Source organism: Dama dama, chromosome 14 (genome assembly GCF_033118175.1).
Source record: "Dama dama isolate Ldn47 chromosome 14, ASM3311817v1, whole genome shotgun sequence".
Taxonomy (NCBI): Eukaryota; Metazoa; Chordata; class Mammalia; order Artiodactyla; family Cervidae; genus Dama; species Dama dama.
In genome coordinates, this window is record NC_083694.1 from 25,325,561 (window position 1) to 25,341,422 (window position 15,862).

Below are 15,862 nucleotides of genomic sequence, written 5' to 3' on the forward strand. Positions count from 1 at the left end.
TATGTGGCTAGTGACTACTGTATTGGACAGCACAGAGCAGAATGCTTTCTTCATTGTAGAAAGTTCTGTTGGCTAGTGCTAGTCTAGAGTGTCCAGAGACCACGGCTGGGAGCCCAGTCGATGAGCAGGAAGCCTGTTCCCCAGGGTGACTCAACAACAGCTGCACCTGTCACATCTCCTCTAGCACTGTTTACTATTATTATTATTTTTTCCAAATGTTGCTCAAAGATTCACCATGGTTGGGAAATGAAGGAAATTATTTCTCAGGTTCTATACTTGGAAAGATTGAAGGCAGGAGGAAAAGGGGGTGACCGAGAATGAGATGGTTGGATGGCATCACCGAATCAATGGACATGAGTTTGAGTAAACTCCGGGAGATAGTGAAGGACAGGGAAGCCTGGTGTGCTGCAGTTCCCTGGGGTCACAAAGAGTTGGACACGAGTTAGCAACTGAACGGCAACCACAGTGCTTGTTAACATAGAGACAGCCTCGTATAGGGGTATTTACTGGTAAAGAGGTTATATTAGATTGAACCATATGAAATAGCTTTTTTTTTTTGTAGGTCAGAAAGGGCTAAATATCAATTTCATGAGGTTCAACCTAAGTCAAGGGAAGGAGTGCTGGAGAACCAAGGGCAGGATGGGCATCTGTGGCTTGTGTTCCTTTCTTCCTTATGGGTTGGCGATAATACAGGTAGTTTTAACTTGGCAATGGGTGGTTGGCTGAAAGCCTGCTTCTTCCTTGCCTGCTGCTGCTGCATAAAGAGAGGCTTATGTGTGTTTGTAGTGAATAGTTGTGGAAGAGTTAGAATGTATTAGTGGTAAGAAACAGAAAACCCAGCTTCATACGTACTGTTTTCCTAACAAGCAGCCTGGATGTGGTAGCTCTAAAGCTGGATGAGTAGTTCCATGACCCTAAGGGCTTTGAGCTGGAGTCTCTTATTCTCCTGGCCTTCTCCTCCCGGTTGACAGGAGGACTGCAGCAGCTCCAGGCATCACATCCCTGTGAAATGATGTCCAAAGGCAGGAGCTGAGAGTGGGCTTAGGGGTGGGCAGGACAACAAGTGAACCCTCTGCCTGGACGTCTTTTCTCTTCAGGGAGCAAAATCTTTCCCAGAAATACACCTCCCCAGCAGATTTTCTCTTTGTCTTAGCCACCAGAGTTTGTTATGAATCCACTCATTAAATAATCTGGAAAAGGGAAGTGTGTTTATTAATCTTAGCTGAAACCAGTTATGATTCATGGCCTGAAACTGGGCGTATTTCCAAGCAAGCTAAATTGAGACTCCATCAGCCAGAAAGAAGGAATAGAGAAAATGGACCATGGGTGGATAAGTCATACTGTTTTCCTCCAAGTTATTAAGATGCTTTCCGTTGGTAAATGACTGTTGAGAACATCTTTTGTTTTCACCTGCAGTACATCCACTGGGCCTCCTTCAGTGGTACTTACTGGTTTTCCTCTGGCTGTGTGTGTGGGGGGGAAGGGACCCTTTCCCAAAATTCCACAGGTGGGAACATGATCTGAGGATCAATTTCAGGACTTCTGTTTAAACTGTTAGGAAAAGACATGTTCTACTTACCCTGGAGTCTGAGAAGATAGCATGCCAGTTAAAACTGTTGGTGGTGAGTTTGCCCGAATGCATGAATGCATGAATTATACACATGCTAATGCAATGAATGACACATGACTACTTTTTTTTTTTGACTGCAGTGCATGACTTGTGGGATCTTAGTTCCCTGACCAGGGGTTGGATCTGTGCCCTTGGCAGTGAAAACATAGAGTCCTAACTATTGGACTGCCAGAAGATTCCCATGAATGACACACAGTGCTAACACAGAGGAAAGAAAAATAGAAAGATAGTGAGATGCTTGTTCCAAATGGAATTGAGCCCCTGTATGCAGTTATGACTGATTTATACTGAGACTATTCAGTTATGTGACCTAATAAATCTGTCACCTACCCCCCCACCCCCACCACTCCCCTGGTCATTTTTTCACAGAAGCTAATTTCAATTGTGAAAGATTTCTGCTAGGTGTCATTATGTAGCCGTGAGGTGTTACAAGTGTTAGAGTTTATTATTTATTTGTTTATTATGTTTTGAGTTTTTAGCTGCCAGGCATGTGGGATCTTAGTTCCCTCACCAGGGATTGAACCTTCACCTCTTACTTTGGAAAGCTAAGTCTTAACCACTGGACTGCCAGGGAAGTCCCCAAGTGATAGACTTTAAAACGTACCATCTAAGGTAGAATGGAAAGGCAGCCGGGATCTGACTATCCCCGCTGAGAAGTTAGCTGTCTTTGTTATGCTCTAACAAAGCATATAGTTAAATTGTTGCCCATTCTTTCTTGGAACTCAGAGCATGTGCCATTTGAGACTGGAATCATTAAAGTTCTTGTAGAATGTCTTAGGCTGTGGAATGTGTTGGCTGCTTCTTAAAGTGCTCAGTGAGTTTTTTATGAGAGAGAGACAAGCTTCTTTCAAAGTTGGTCCATCTAGAAGTAGAAAAAGAGGAAAAATATGTTGATAAAAAAGGTCTTTTCTGCCTTTCATAAGTGAGAGCCAGGTGAAGTTATACCTTGTAAGAGTGGAAAAGGTGAGTTCTTTGCCTTATGATGAAGTTTGTCCCAGAAAAAGCAGGAAGACTAGAAACAGAAGAGAAGAGAAGACAAAAACCAGGAAGGAGCCTGAGCTTGATCGCCGCTCATCCTTGTGGTCATCAAAAGACATCACGGTGGAGTGAAAACACAAGCCACAGGATGGGAGAAGGTATTACAGCACATATAACTGACAAAGAGCTCATATCTGGAATACCTATAAGCAAATAATAGACAAACCAGTAGAAAAGTGGGCAGGATTGATCAATAGGTCTTCACAGAAGGGGCTATCCAAATGCTCAACCTCATCTGTCATGAGAGAAATGCAATGAAAACACATAGGAGATCCCACTATAGGCTCTGCCGGAACAGCTAAAATAGAGAAGACAGATCATACCCATGTTGTTTAAGACTGTTGGAAACCGCAGACACTTCTGGAAGTGTCTATAGGAATGTAAATAGGTGGTTTGGGAAAAATGTGGTATTATCCATTAGAATTGAATGTGTGCATAGCCTATTACCAAACAGTTCCACTCCTAGATGTGAGTGCATATATACCAAAAGGTGCAACAATATTCTTAGCAGCATTGTTTGTAACAGTCCCAAATTGGAAAACTCTCAACGCCTATCGACAGCGAATGGGTAAATAATTACAATGAACTCTATAGTCCAATGAACATGATCACACGATTGCTAGCGTCACCAGGAGGACTAAATCTGGTAGATATAATTTTGAGTGAAGAAGCTTGACATAACACATCCTATAGGGTTCCATTTATGTAATCTTTCAAATAAGCAAAAACAACGTATGGTGTTAGAAATGAGGTGAATGAAGACCCTGGGAATATGGGAGGAGGTCTGATTGGGATGGCACACAAGGGGCTTCCGAGAGTCCTGATGTCCCATTTCTTGACCTGGCACTGCTTGCACTGGTGTGCTTACTTTGTGATCATTCATGTGTGATTTCAGCATTTCTCTGTCAGTAATATTAAAAAAAAATCTTCTAATCATAGGCTATGGAAGAAGAGAGATGGTTGTGAGAGTGCAAATCAATGATTCATTAAAATAACAATTATCCCCTGGCTGCTGCTTGAGAGGCAGCTTCGCTGAACCTTCCCATTCCAGGCTCTGGTTTGGAATTTCACTGATGCAGAGGAGAAGGTAGAGGCCATTAAGCTGAGAAGGAGGGAAGAGCCCTCAAGCTGCTGCTAAGAAACCAAACTCCCAGGCCAGAGTTTAGATTAAGGACAATATCTCTTGCTTTGGTTAATATTCCATGAAATGACCAAATGCAAATTGAAAGAGTAGTAAGTAGTGAGCTTCTGAGGGATTTATTTTGCTGGAGAAATCTCAGCATGGCCAAGGGGGCTTGTCATTGCTCAGCCCTGAGGTAAGCCCAGATTCTGCAACCTGCACCATCTGGAAGTGGGTCCTCCCCAGTGTCTCTCCTCAGATGGGAATGGGGGACAACATGCAGAGGGGATCCTCTCAGAGCAGGACCGGGGTTGTCAGATGGGCTGGCAAGGACCCCACTCAGTGCTAGCCCACGAGTCCTTACTGTTTTTGTCCAGCAGAACACAATAAAGGAAGAGGGCTGCTCATCACATCCTCTGTTTCCCCTTTTCATTTCCAAACGAGACATCTATTGTATTATCCTATTTTCTTTTCACCCTTGTTTACAAGAACACTGCTGTATATGTTGGGAATGTTTATGTCTGTCATTTAGTCTGAAGGATGTCAAACTCTAGGTGCTATATCCAGACCTCATTGAGCAGAATCCACATGACCTAGAGATCCTGGTCTTGGAGCTGGGTATAAAAATGGTGTAATTTGGATTGTTTATGACTGGGGAGGGTATGATTTAATTTTTAGATGCATGTGGTTTGGTTACATTATGTTAGGGATATAGATTATATTATATAGAAAATAGATAACAGAAATTGTACAAATGGGAAGAAGGTTGTATAGGGATAATAAGAGGGTAGGGATGGATTGTAGAATACATTTGTTATTTTTGCCTTCCTAGGTATCAATTTCCTCTTCCTAGGTAATAGCATGCTGATTTTCTTTTGAAGAACTGCCCTCTTCTCAATTCTCAGACTATGTGGTTTATCCTTTTCTCTTGGCCACAGTGTTTGATTCAAAGATAGCCCCGTGACTGAGGTCAGGGGCCCAGGCCATGAGATTCAATTTCTGAACTTTTGAGAATCTCCTGGGAGAGAGAAGCTTCCTTTGCACTGGTGGTGTTACAGTGATAGGATGTGAGCTTGGAGCCATTGGAGGACTGTCCTGCATTGCATGAGAAGTGTCTGCCTAAATGTAGCCAGTAGAGATGAAACCAGGTCAGGAGATGGAGAGAGGCTAAGTGTGATGTCCTCACTCAAAGCTCTGATGACAATTACTCTCCTGTACCTTTTCACTGTATGAGCCACAAATATGAGATACTTTGCCTGCAACCATGTAATTCAGCTTCTGAAATTTGCAACTGAAAATCCTGTAGTCGTGATCAGCTATGGGAAATGCATAAACACCTCCATATGCTTTGGGTATGATTGGTGCTCTGCAGCCTTCATTAACTGAAAAAGAGGAGTGACTTTTACTGAAACAACTATCTTTCAGGAATTAATGCAATAAAGGGAAGACCTAGTTGAATTTGTTCTTCTGTTTCTTTTGATTTGGCATCCAAGGCCTGAGAGGACTTTTGTTTCAGCATGTCACTGGCACACTGCTTGGTACTATGAACCTCCCTTCTCCCCTCCTCCCAGATAAATGACATCTGGCCCCCTACAGTCCGGGTCCCCATCGTGAACTTCTGTTGAGACAGTCCATTGGGGCATGCGTGTCACAATGATGGTGGCATGTTCTGCCCCACACATGCATGTGTGACAGCAGCATGTTCCACACGTTAGTGGGGGTGGAGGGCTGTAGGTTTGCCGGCCATGACCATGAAACCTAGGACGACATGAGATATGGCAAGACTACTGGCGCTCAAGGTTAGGGATCTGTGGGCAAATGCACAAGGAGTGAACAGTGAGACTAAGGAATGAGGGCTCCCAGGGCAGGGAGTGGAAGGAGCCAAAGGCCAAGCAGAAGAGGTGTCAGAATTAGGAGCCAGGGAGCAGAGAAGAAGAGTCAGGAACCAGCAAGACTGAGAAGACAGGAGGCAGGGCTTCTCCAAGGAGACACTGGGCAGGCTGGCTGTGTCCTAGGGGATGGCGCTTGTGTTGCTCAAGGCTATTGTGAAGGGTCTCCCTGAGCTCGGTGCTAAGGTATCCACTCAGAGGCACTTAGGTGTCCCTCTGTCTCTGCTTCAGCTGAGGGGCTCATGTCTGACCCTGCAGGTCAGAGATCAGACGGGAGGCACAGCAGATTCATCTGACAGTTACCTCTCCTGCATTTTCTATTAAGAATTTTGCTTCTTCAGGCTATACCCTGATACAAATGGAAAGATTTAAAGTTAAAAAAAAAGAATTTCATATCTTCAAATAAGCTTATTTACAAAATAGAAATAGACCCACAGACATAGAAAACAAACTTGTGGTTACAGAAGGAGAAAGCAGGGGAGGAATAAATTAGGATGAATTAAAATACACACACACACACACATTTATATATAAACAAGGTCCTAGTGTTTAGCACAGGGAACTATACTCATTATTTTGTAATAACTTGTAAGGGAAAAGAATCTGAAAAAGAATATATATATATATAAAATATATATATATATATAAATATATATATGGTGGCTCAGACAGTAAAGAGATCCCCTGGAGAAGGGAATGGCTACCCACTCCAGTATTTTTTTTTTTTAGAAAGTATCCATATGCATAAATAAATGTATGCTATATTTAAAAGGCAGTAGTGCTCTTCCCATCCCTATTTCTTCTTTCTCTCATAATGTGCAGTAGCAGGTAGAACGATCTCGAGAAGGTTGCGCCAGTGCCCGTGGGAGTGGACGTTCTGGTGAGCCCGCGGCTCTGCTGATGGGGGCCTGGCCGTGCGGCGGCAGTGCTGGCACCAGGCTCCGTCGCCTTTGTACCGCTTGTTAGAAGTCTGGTTGGTGGCGGCCAGGTACAGACAGAAGCACAGGTGGCCCCCAGGGGGAAGCTCAGCACCACAACAAAGCCCACCGGGAGGAGGATCCTTGGAAAGGTCAGGAACAGGTACTGAATAAGGGCGACGGGGTCAACAGCCCGCAAGTGTCCGAGGTCATCGACGTAAGTCTCCAGGTACCAGTCTGACATCACCGCCAGCTGGACCAGGAACACGGTGCTCACCACGGCCATGGTGGCGGCCGAGACTGTCAGTGTCAAGAGGTAGGAGAGGAAATACCGGGTGTTCCAGGCCCTGATGCAGTTTTTCACTCACACACAGTGATGGTCAAACTGGTGCACACACAGGTTACACACCCGGTGCTTTGACTGTGCTTGTTTCCTTAAATCACGAGTAGGGCACCTCACGTTCTTTGGGAACATCACATCGAATGCATAAGCTTAAAGGACCAGTAATTCAGGTTTACAATCAGCAGTAGATAAGGCAGAAAAATGTAATACAAAGAGAACTCCAGCTCTTGATAGAGGCCAAATATTTCTCAGGTATATTTAGTATAAACCATCCCTTGCAAGATTAGATGCAGGATAACGGAGATGCAGCTTCTTGTGTGGAAGAGGAAATGAAGCACTCTTAGCATGGCTCTCTGAAGATATTCTGGAATTATATATGAAAATATCTGTGCTCCTCTGCTGATTAGGTCTTGCAAGTCATGGGTTTTTGAGCTGATGCAGATCATCACAGAACCAACCAGCACCAAAGCCAGACAGAGCCAGAAGAGAACCAGAGAGTCCATCCTGGGGATATTTCTTTTGTCTGGATAGCTTTCAGCCAGCAGCTCTGGCATTCCTCCTCTGAACATTCGCGGAGAACTCAAATGGTGTCTCCTCTTGCGCAGTGGCGTGCTCCTGGCACAAGAGGTGGTACCCAAAGCTACAGGAGGCATGGTTCTGAGGCTGGGATCTGTCAACACCAGCTGCCTTGGGCCGGCACCTCCAGGGCACGTCCCCAGACCCACTCCAGTGTTCTTGCCTGGAGAATTCTATGAACAGAGGAGACTGGTGGGCTACAGTGCATGGGATCACGAAGAATCAGACTCGACTGAGTGACTTTCACTCATTTACTCCCTCCCTCGTATATAACTGGGCTTCCCTGGTGGCTCAGATGGTAAAGCATCTGCCTGTAATGTGGGAGACCCGGGTTTGACCCCTGGGTTGGGAAGATCCTCTGGAGAAGGCAATGGCAACCCACTCCAGTACTCTTGTCTGGAAAATTCCATGGACGTAGGAGCCTGGTAGGCTGGTACCCTGGTAGTCCATGGGGTCGCAGAGCAACTTCGCTTTCACTTTCTTTTATATGTAACTGAATCACTGTGCCTGACCCCTGAAACTAACACAACATTGTAAATCAACTATACTTGAATAAAAAGATATAGAAAAAAAAGAATGTCCTACTTCAAATTGTCCCACCAAATTTGAAGTCACAACTCCTCCCCAGCATCCAGCATAGTGTAGACCAAAGTAGGTGCTCAAAAGCTTGAAGACTGAGTACTCACTAAATGTTCGTGCATGTGGGGTAGGTGCCTGGGGGAAATGAAGATGAATCCAGCACAGATCTGTGCTGACCTGGGGAGGTGCTGGGTGCGGAGAGCTCCAGCTGCTGCCAATCCTGGGGCTGACCAATGATACAAACCACAGCTTCTATTTCTCACCCATCTGTTCAAGGAATACTGTGAGCCCCCTAAGATAATTTTTTGCTCCTCACAGGGAGGAGCTGTTTCTTTTTAAATTTTTTTTGACTTTAATCTTTATTTATTTGTTTGTTTTATATCTTAGGCCAGGTGGTGTGCAGCTTGTGGTATCTTAGTTCCCTGACCAGGGATCAAACCCGTGCCCCTTGTGTTAGGAGTGCAATCTTTATCACTGGGCCACCAGGGATGTCCCAGAAAGTACTGTCTTACTGAAAGGGACTTTCATTTCACAAAAGCAGCAGCAAAATGACTGTTGACCAGAATTGTGAACTTTGCCTAATGGTTGTTGCTAAGGCAGCAGACCCTAAAACAGGGGCTGGTGCTGATAAATACTGAGTAAAATAGGGGCTGGTACTGGTATAACGGGTGCTGATAGCAGGTTCTGTCTGATGAATAATTTGTTGCCAGTAACTCCACTCTGTATTTATAGCACAACATGATTTTATAAAAATTCCCTAATGGAATATGGTACAGAATTTCATGCAAGTGATTTCTAAAAAGACTTCTAAGGTCAAAGAAAATTAACCTTGATAAAATGTGAAGCAATTAAAATAAGTTTTAACAATTAAAACTTTAAAATACATAAAGTTTATATGTACAAATTCATGTACATGTATGTACACACATATGTACATTTATCTATATCTACCTACTTAACACACACACAAAATTAATAGGAAATGCCCAATGTTTACAGTGGTTTCTTTTGGGTCATGGAATGATAAGTGATTTGGATCTTTTTCTTTTGTATTTCCAAATGCTTTATAATGCTTATGTATTATTTTTCTAGATGATATTTTATGATCAGAATATGAAGACTTTTTTAAAAATTATGAAGTGAAACTGATAAATGATAATAAAAGTTTGTCACATATAGGTCCTATCACAAATATCCCATATTTTAGATTATGCAACTTGGTTATGATCTTCCAGGAAGCTAATGGTGAGACTGAGAATTAAGTTTGGAGAATTCTGAGCATCTTTGCCATCTTCTGGAGAGGTCTTGCACACATACCTAAGGAAGACAGACTGCTGACATCACTTGTTTCGTGATGTGTGTGCCGTTTGGGGGGACAGGAGATGGCAGCTGCAGGGGGATGTCTTCCAAGGAAGTGTCTCCCACCTGAAATGGAAAGCAGAGTGAATCTGATTTGTCACAGGCCTCATGAATATTGATTGCCAGCTCATTGTAGTTCAGAGTGATTATTCAGCTTTGTTCTTTGTGTTACACTGGGATCCAGTTGTTCATTGGCACAGAGAAACCAAGTGTTTCCACTTTGACATATCAATCTTTCTGTCTACTGTATTTATTTATCAGCATATTTGCAAGAAATTCTGTATGCAAAAGAAAATGGCTGAAGAAGTGAATTCAGGTATGGGCAGGGACTAGGTGTGCAATTGTATTATTCCATCTTCTCTGGCCAGGGATTTTGATGGGAGGCAAAAGTGTGATCAGCATTAGCAAGAAGAAAGGGTTGTCTTGGAGATGGGCCACTCCAGACCATCAGAAGGACCAGGAGCTTCTTCCAGATTCACTTGAAACCACAATGACTTACGCTGGCCCTCTAAAGTGAAGCACAGACACCAATGAGGGGACAGTTGGTGGAGGAGGACAGGGGGATCCGTGGGGGGGATGAGGTAGGGAGGAAGAAAAGGAAAATTTTCCAGTTCCCATTGAGGAGTTCTCTGTGTGGACTCCATGGTGAAAATAAAAAATCCCTTTGAGTCTATAGTTATGCCCACTCTGCTAAAAGTAAGACCGCTTTCTGATAACAGACCCTAACTTCATGCCATAGTAGGTGTGATGGGCAAAATGAGCACTTAGAGAGAGAATCCTACATTTCTGCATGAAGATCCACGGAGGGGATTCAGCTTGGCCTTGCTGAGCGCTTGCTATGTTCTGCCCTCAAGTCATGCTGTGGAGGCAGGGAAAACAGTTTCTCTTCTGGGGCAGCAGAGTTTGTGCTCCTGTTAAGTCTGGAACTCAGGCAAAGCTTCTGCAAAAGCAATCTCGGTGGTTCTCCAGTGCATAGAATTTCTAGGAGGAAGGCTGGACGGGGCTAGAGAATATGATACAAAATCTGATTTATATAAATAACTATTTATATACTGTTATATTTTCTATAAATATATATATGTTGTTATATTTTGTTTTTGAAGTTTCTGTGTACCTCTATTCTTGAGTTTGTCTAATTATTTAATGAAATGGAATAAACTAAGTCCCATAAATCAAGTCCCAAACTGCATTTGGCATGACCAATGTAGTTAGTCACAAATGACTGTTATCAATATTAAATAACATTTGTAGGTTATAGGTTTTCGAGTTTATGAAAGATTTGCACAAACTGTATCCCATTTAATATAGCAAACCTGTGAAGTAGGGCACACACAAACACTTTCTAGGCTTCCCTGGTGGCTCAGAAAGTAAAGAATCTACCTGCAGTGCATGAGACCCGAATTTGATCCCTGGGTTGGGAAGATCCTCTGGTGAAGGGAATGGCAACCCACTCCAGTATTCTTGCCTGGAGAATTCCATGGGCAGAGAGGAGCCTGGTGGGCTACAGTCCATGGGGTTGCAGAGTTGGACACGATTGAGAGATTAACACACACACACAAAGTAGGAATTAGTATTCATGATTTAGAGATGAAGAAAGTGAGACTTAGAGGGTGAGATGTATTCAAAACCACACAGCTAATAAGAGGCAGAATGAGGATTTTTTAACCCTCCATTTCTTACAGTTAAGCCCAGCTTTCTTTCTGTCTTTCCGTCCTCTTCTTCCTTTACCTCTTGGGATTAAAATGAACTCTCCTTTGGCAAGATGGATAAGGCAGAATTTCTAGACATGGAATTGGTGGCTAAGAGCTTGGGGCATCTTTCCCTCTTCATATCATGTTGATTTGCAGATATCAAGGACAGGTTCAGGACAGTGGGAGGATGAGAGCATAGTGCACTCCAATTGTAGCCACACTAGTTTCTCCATTATTTTAATGCCAAGCACCGATCTAAGCTCTGGGGGGTGCAGGGGGGAATGAGGTGGATGTGGATTCTGCCCTCATGTAGCCTTGAGCTATGTACAGAAGGCAAGTGTTAAAGAAGTCACTCTTCATTCTACTGAATGCTATGAAGGGATGCACCATGCACCTTTAGACAATATGGGGTCTAAGACAGGAAGATCCAGCCTCTGTGTATCTGGTAAGGCTTCCGAGAGGGAATGATGTTCACGTAGAATGAGGCACTTTTGAAGGATTTAAAGAAAGTCGAGCTGAAATGAGTAAAGAGAAGAGCTGTTGACCAATGAAAGTGAGTTGGGACCAAGTTCTGAAGGGAATGTAAAAATTTCACTCTTTACCCCAAGAGTAATGGGAAACAGTTGAAGGATTTTTACCAGGAGTGTGACATGATCAGATTTGAATTTTCAAAGTGTTATCTTGACTGCATTGTATATGACAAATATGTCTATGAATTTTGGACCTGGTGAGTTTGAGGTGGCATGTGACATCCAACTGGTTGATGAGCAGGTGGACATCCAGAGCTTAGGAGAAAGTCTAGGGTACAGAAGCAGATGGGAGAGAGGGTTCAGCATAAATGAAACCAAGAAGGTGGATGAAATCTACTTGGGGAAAAGGTAGACAAAGCGAAACTATCCTCCATTCTATAAACACTTATTGCCCATAGTGTGCCTAGGCATATTTTAGGTACTTGGGCTACAGAGTAAAAGAAGATAAAAATCCCTGCTCTGTGAGTCCTATATTCTAATAAAGTAGGGGGCGGGGGTAGAGAAAGGAAGACAGACAATAAATAATTGATATATAATTAAAATATATACTTTGAAGTATGTTGCAGAAAGACGAAACAGAGGAAGCTTAAGGGAACTGGGCCCGGGGTGGGGGAAGGGTGGCTTGCAATTTTAAATAGGGTGATCAGGATGGACTCATTGAAAGGCCCAGGGAGTGAGCCAAGAAGAAGAGCATTTCCTGCAGCAGAAGTGGCTCATACAAAGGCCCCGAGTAAGAGTGAGCCTGGTGTGTTTGAGGAGCAACATAGAGGCCCCATAGCTGGAGTTAGGAGATGAGGTCAGACAGACAACAGGAGATATGAGCACAGAGGGCTTTGTGGGTATTGTAAGGCCTGTGGATTTCACTCTGAAAGGAGGACCAAAGGAAAATGTAAAGAGGAAGGGTGACATGATGGTTCAAGTGGTTGCTGTATCAGGAACGGACTGTCGAGGACAAGGTAGAAGCAGAGACCAGCAGACTCTTGCACTTATCCAGGTGGGTGGGATGGTAGCTCACACCTGGGTGGTAGCAGTGGAGGAATGGAGAAGTGGTTGGATTCTGGGCCTGAGATCTGGACTGGAACCCATAGGCCAACCGTCAGCTATTTATTGTGATGTGGAAACAAAAAAGTGTTAGTTGCTCAGTGGTATCCAACTCTTTACAACCTCATGGACTATAGCCCACCAGGCTCCTCTATCCGTGGAATTCTCTAGGCAAGAATACTGGAGTGGGTAGCCATTCCATTCTCCAGGTAATCTTCCTGACCCAGGGATCAAACCTGGGTCTCCTGCATTGCAGGCAGATTCTTTACCATCTGAGTCATCAGGGAAGCCCATTTATTGTGGTATTATTTGCTGAATTAAATGGAATAGAATCAGTCCCTCTAATGTAGTCACAATGGCAGATAAGAGAAATATTTATTGCTTTCAAAAGTTTCCAAATGATCTACTTTGAGAGATAACTAAAATACTTCAGTCAATAAGAAGAACAAGAGTAGGAATGATACCACTAATTTATATCTATTATATGTTGAATGCCCTGTTGAAGACTTTATATATGTTAGGTTTACTGTTTTTCAGTTTTATGTAGTTCAGCCTGATACCTCATTCCACCATAACAACCAGGACTTGCCTGGTGGTTCAGTGGTTGGGAGTCCACCTGCCAGCACAGAGGACCCTGGTTCGATCCCTGGTCTGGGATGACCCCACGTTCTATAGGGCAACTGACTGTGCACCATGACTAGTGAGCTCTCTATCTAGAGGCCGAGAGCCTACCTGTGTGCCTAAGCCTGTGCTCCACGGCAAGAGAAGCCACCACATTGAGAAGCCCGTGCACTGCCCCCAGGGAGTAGCCCCTTCTCGCCACAACTAGAGAAAGCCTGTGCATAGCAACGGAGGCCCAGCATAACCAAGGGGAAAAAAAAATAAAAAAATCTTGACAACCACTTTGTGAGTTGAGTGCTGTTATTCCCATTTTATAGACGAGGAAATTGAGGCTCCGGAGGATGAAGTAGATAATAAGTAGTTTTATAAAACATTGTACCGAAGGATATAATCTAGGATGAAGTGATATCATTTATATAGTAAATATTATACTAGTCTATTCGGGGGCTATTTATGTGGGCTGAAATCATTCAGGGAACCTCAAGTTATAGAGAAACCTGAGTTAGGCTTTGAAAAAAGGTTGGACGTCATGAATTTGTAGAGGTGGAGAGTAAAGTAGAGGACATTCCAGATGGAGGGAAATGTTCTTGCAAAGTCACAGAGTTGGGACTTCAATGAAGGTATTAGCGAGGGAGTGGGGGACCAGTCTTGGAGAAGGCAATGGCACCCCACTCCAGTACTCTTGCCTGGAAAATCCCATGGATGGAGGAGCCTGGTGGGCTGCAGTCCATGGGGTTGCAAAGAGTCGGTCACAACTGAGCGACTTTACTTTCACTTTTCACTTTCATGCATGGGAGAAGAAAATGGCAACCCACTCCAGTGTTCTTGCCTGGAGAATCCCAGGGACGGGGCAGCCTGGTGGGCTGCCATCGACAGGGTCGCACAGAGTCGGACACGACTGAAGCGACTTAGCAGCAGCAGCAGGGGGACCAGTCTGGCTAAACTTAGTGGTTTAACTGATGTAGAAGTTTCCTGTGGCTGCCCTAACAAATTCCCACAAACTGAGTAGCTTCAAACAACAGAAATTTATTCTCTTACAGTTCTGGAGAGTAGCAGTCCAGAGTCAAGCTGTTGACAGTACCATGCTCTCTGGAAGTCTCCAGGGGAGCATCTGTTCCATGCTTTCTCTTAGCTTTTTTTCTTGCCACGAACCCTTGACATCCCCCGCTTCGTAAGTGCCTCCTTCCAGCCTCTGTCTTGTCATCATATGTCTTCTCCTTGTTATGTCTGTCTCAGTGTCTCTTCTCTTCTTATAAGGACATCAGTCATATCCGGTTAGCACCCACACCAGTTCAATATGACCTCATCCTTTTTTAATTTTTAAAAATTTTTATTGACGTATGGTTGAGAACTGTAGGAGGAGAAGTGGGTGGCAGAGGATGAGACGGTTGGATGGCATCACCAACTCAATGGACTTGAGTTTGAGCTAGCTCTGGGAGATGGTGAAGTACAAGGAAGCCTGGTGTGCTGCAGTCCATGGGATTGCAAAGAGTCAGACACGACTGAGCAACTGAACAAACAGTTGATTTACAATCTTTGAGGTATATAGCAAAGTGAATCACATATTCTTTTTCAGATTCCTTTCCATTATAGGTTATTACAAGATATTGAATTCAGTTCCCTGTGCTGTACAGTAGGTCCTTGTTTATTTTATATACAGTAGTGTGTATCTGTTAATTCCAAATTCCCAATTTATCCCTCCTCCCACCTTCCCCTTTGGTAACCATATGTTTATTTTTGATGTATGTGAGAGTATGACCTCATCTTAACTCTATTATACTTGCAAAGATCCTATTTCCTAATAAGATCACATTTTCAGGTACTGGGTACAATTCCCTCTGGGCTTCTCAGGTGGCTCAGGGGTAAAGAATCCGTCTGCCAATGCAGTAGATCTGCGTTTGATCCTTGGGTCAGAAAGATCCGCTGGAGAAAGAAATGGCACCCTGCTCTAGTATTCTTGCCTGGGAAATCCCACGGACAAAGGAGCCTGGAGGGCTACAGTCCATGGGGTCCCTAAAAGAGTCAGACAGGAGTGAGCAACTAAATAGCATGGTTCCCTTACAGGTCCGGGTGCAGTTGGAACTTCAGCGTATCTTTTTGGGAGACACAGTTGATCCTGCTATTTGCAACACCTGCTAAGCAAATAGTAGGTGACTAATTATTTGCTGAAGAAATAAAGAAAATGAATGACATATGATTGGATATAAGATGTGCACGTGGTTTTTTTAGACTACTGTGGATCTGAAATGCTGGGTAGAGGAGTTTGGAAAATGCTTTCTCTAGGGTGGTAAAGCTTGTTGAGAAACACTGAGTTGATTTTATAGGGTCAAGCAAGGGAGAATTGTAGCTTATAGCTTGAGATTTAAGAATTCTAGATTTTCAGTCTATCTAAAGATGTCACCAGACTTTTGTCCCTTGATTCTATTAAAAAATACATATTGTTAAAAATACCAGTTGCCAGCTTGGAACACCCAAGTAGCAAGTCTGTGGTCTCAGAACAGAGATTCTTTTTCTTGAGTTAGTGTCTT

At 43.6% G+C, this 15,862-nt stretch overlaps 1 protein-coding gene and 1 pseudogene across 1 annotated transcript in view; one reads left to right on the top strand and one right to left on the bottom strand.

The window, feature by feature from the left end:
- The window catches only part of CNIH3 (cornichon family AMPA receptor auxiliary protein 3), a gene marked incomplete at its 5' end in the record, with an annotated part of 266,502 nt that overhangs the window by 66,360 nt on the left and 184,280 nt on the right, over positions 1-15,862 (top strand). The window lies entirely within an intron of this gene.
- On the bottom strand, positions 6,471-7,506 carry LOC133069588 (palmitoyltransferase ZDHHC4-like; annotated as a pseudogene).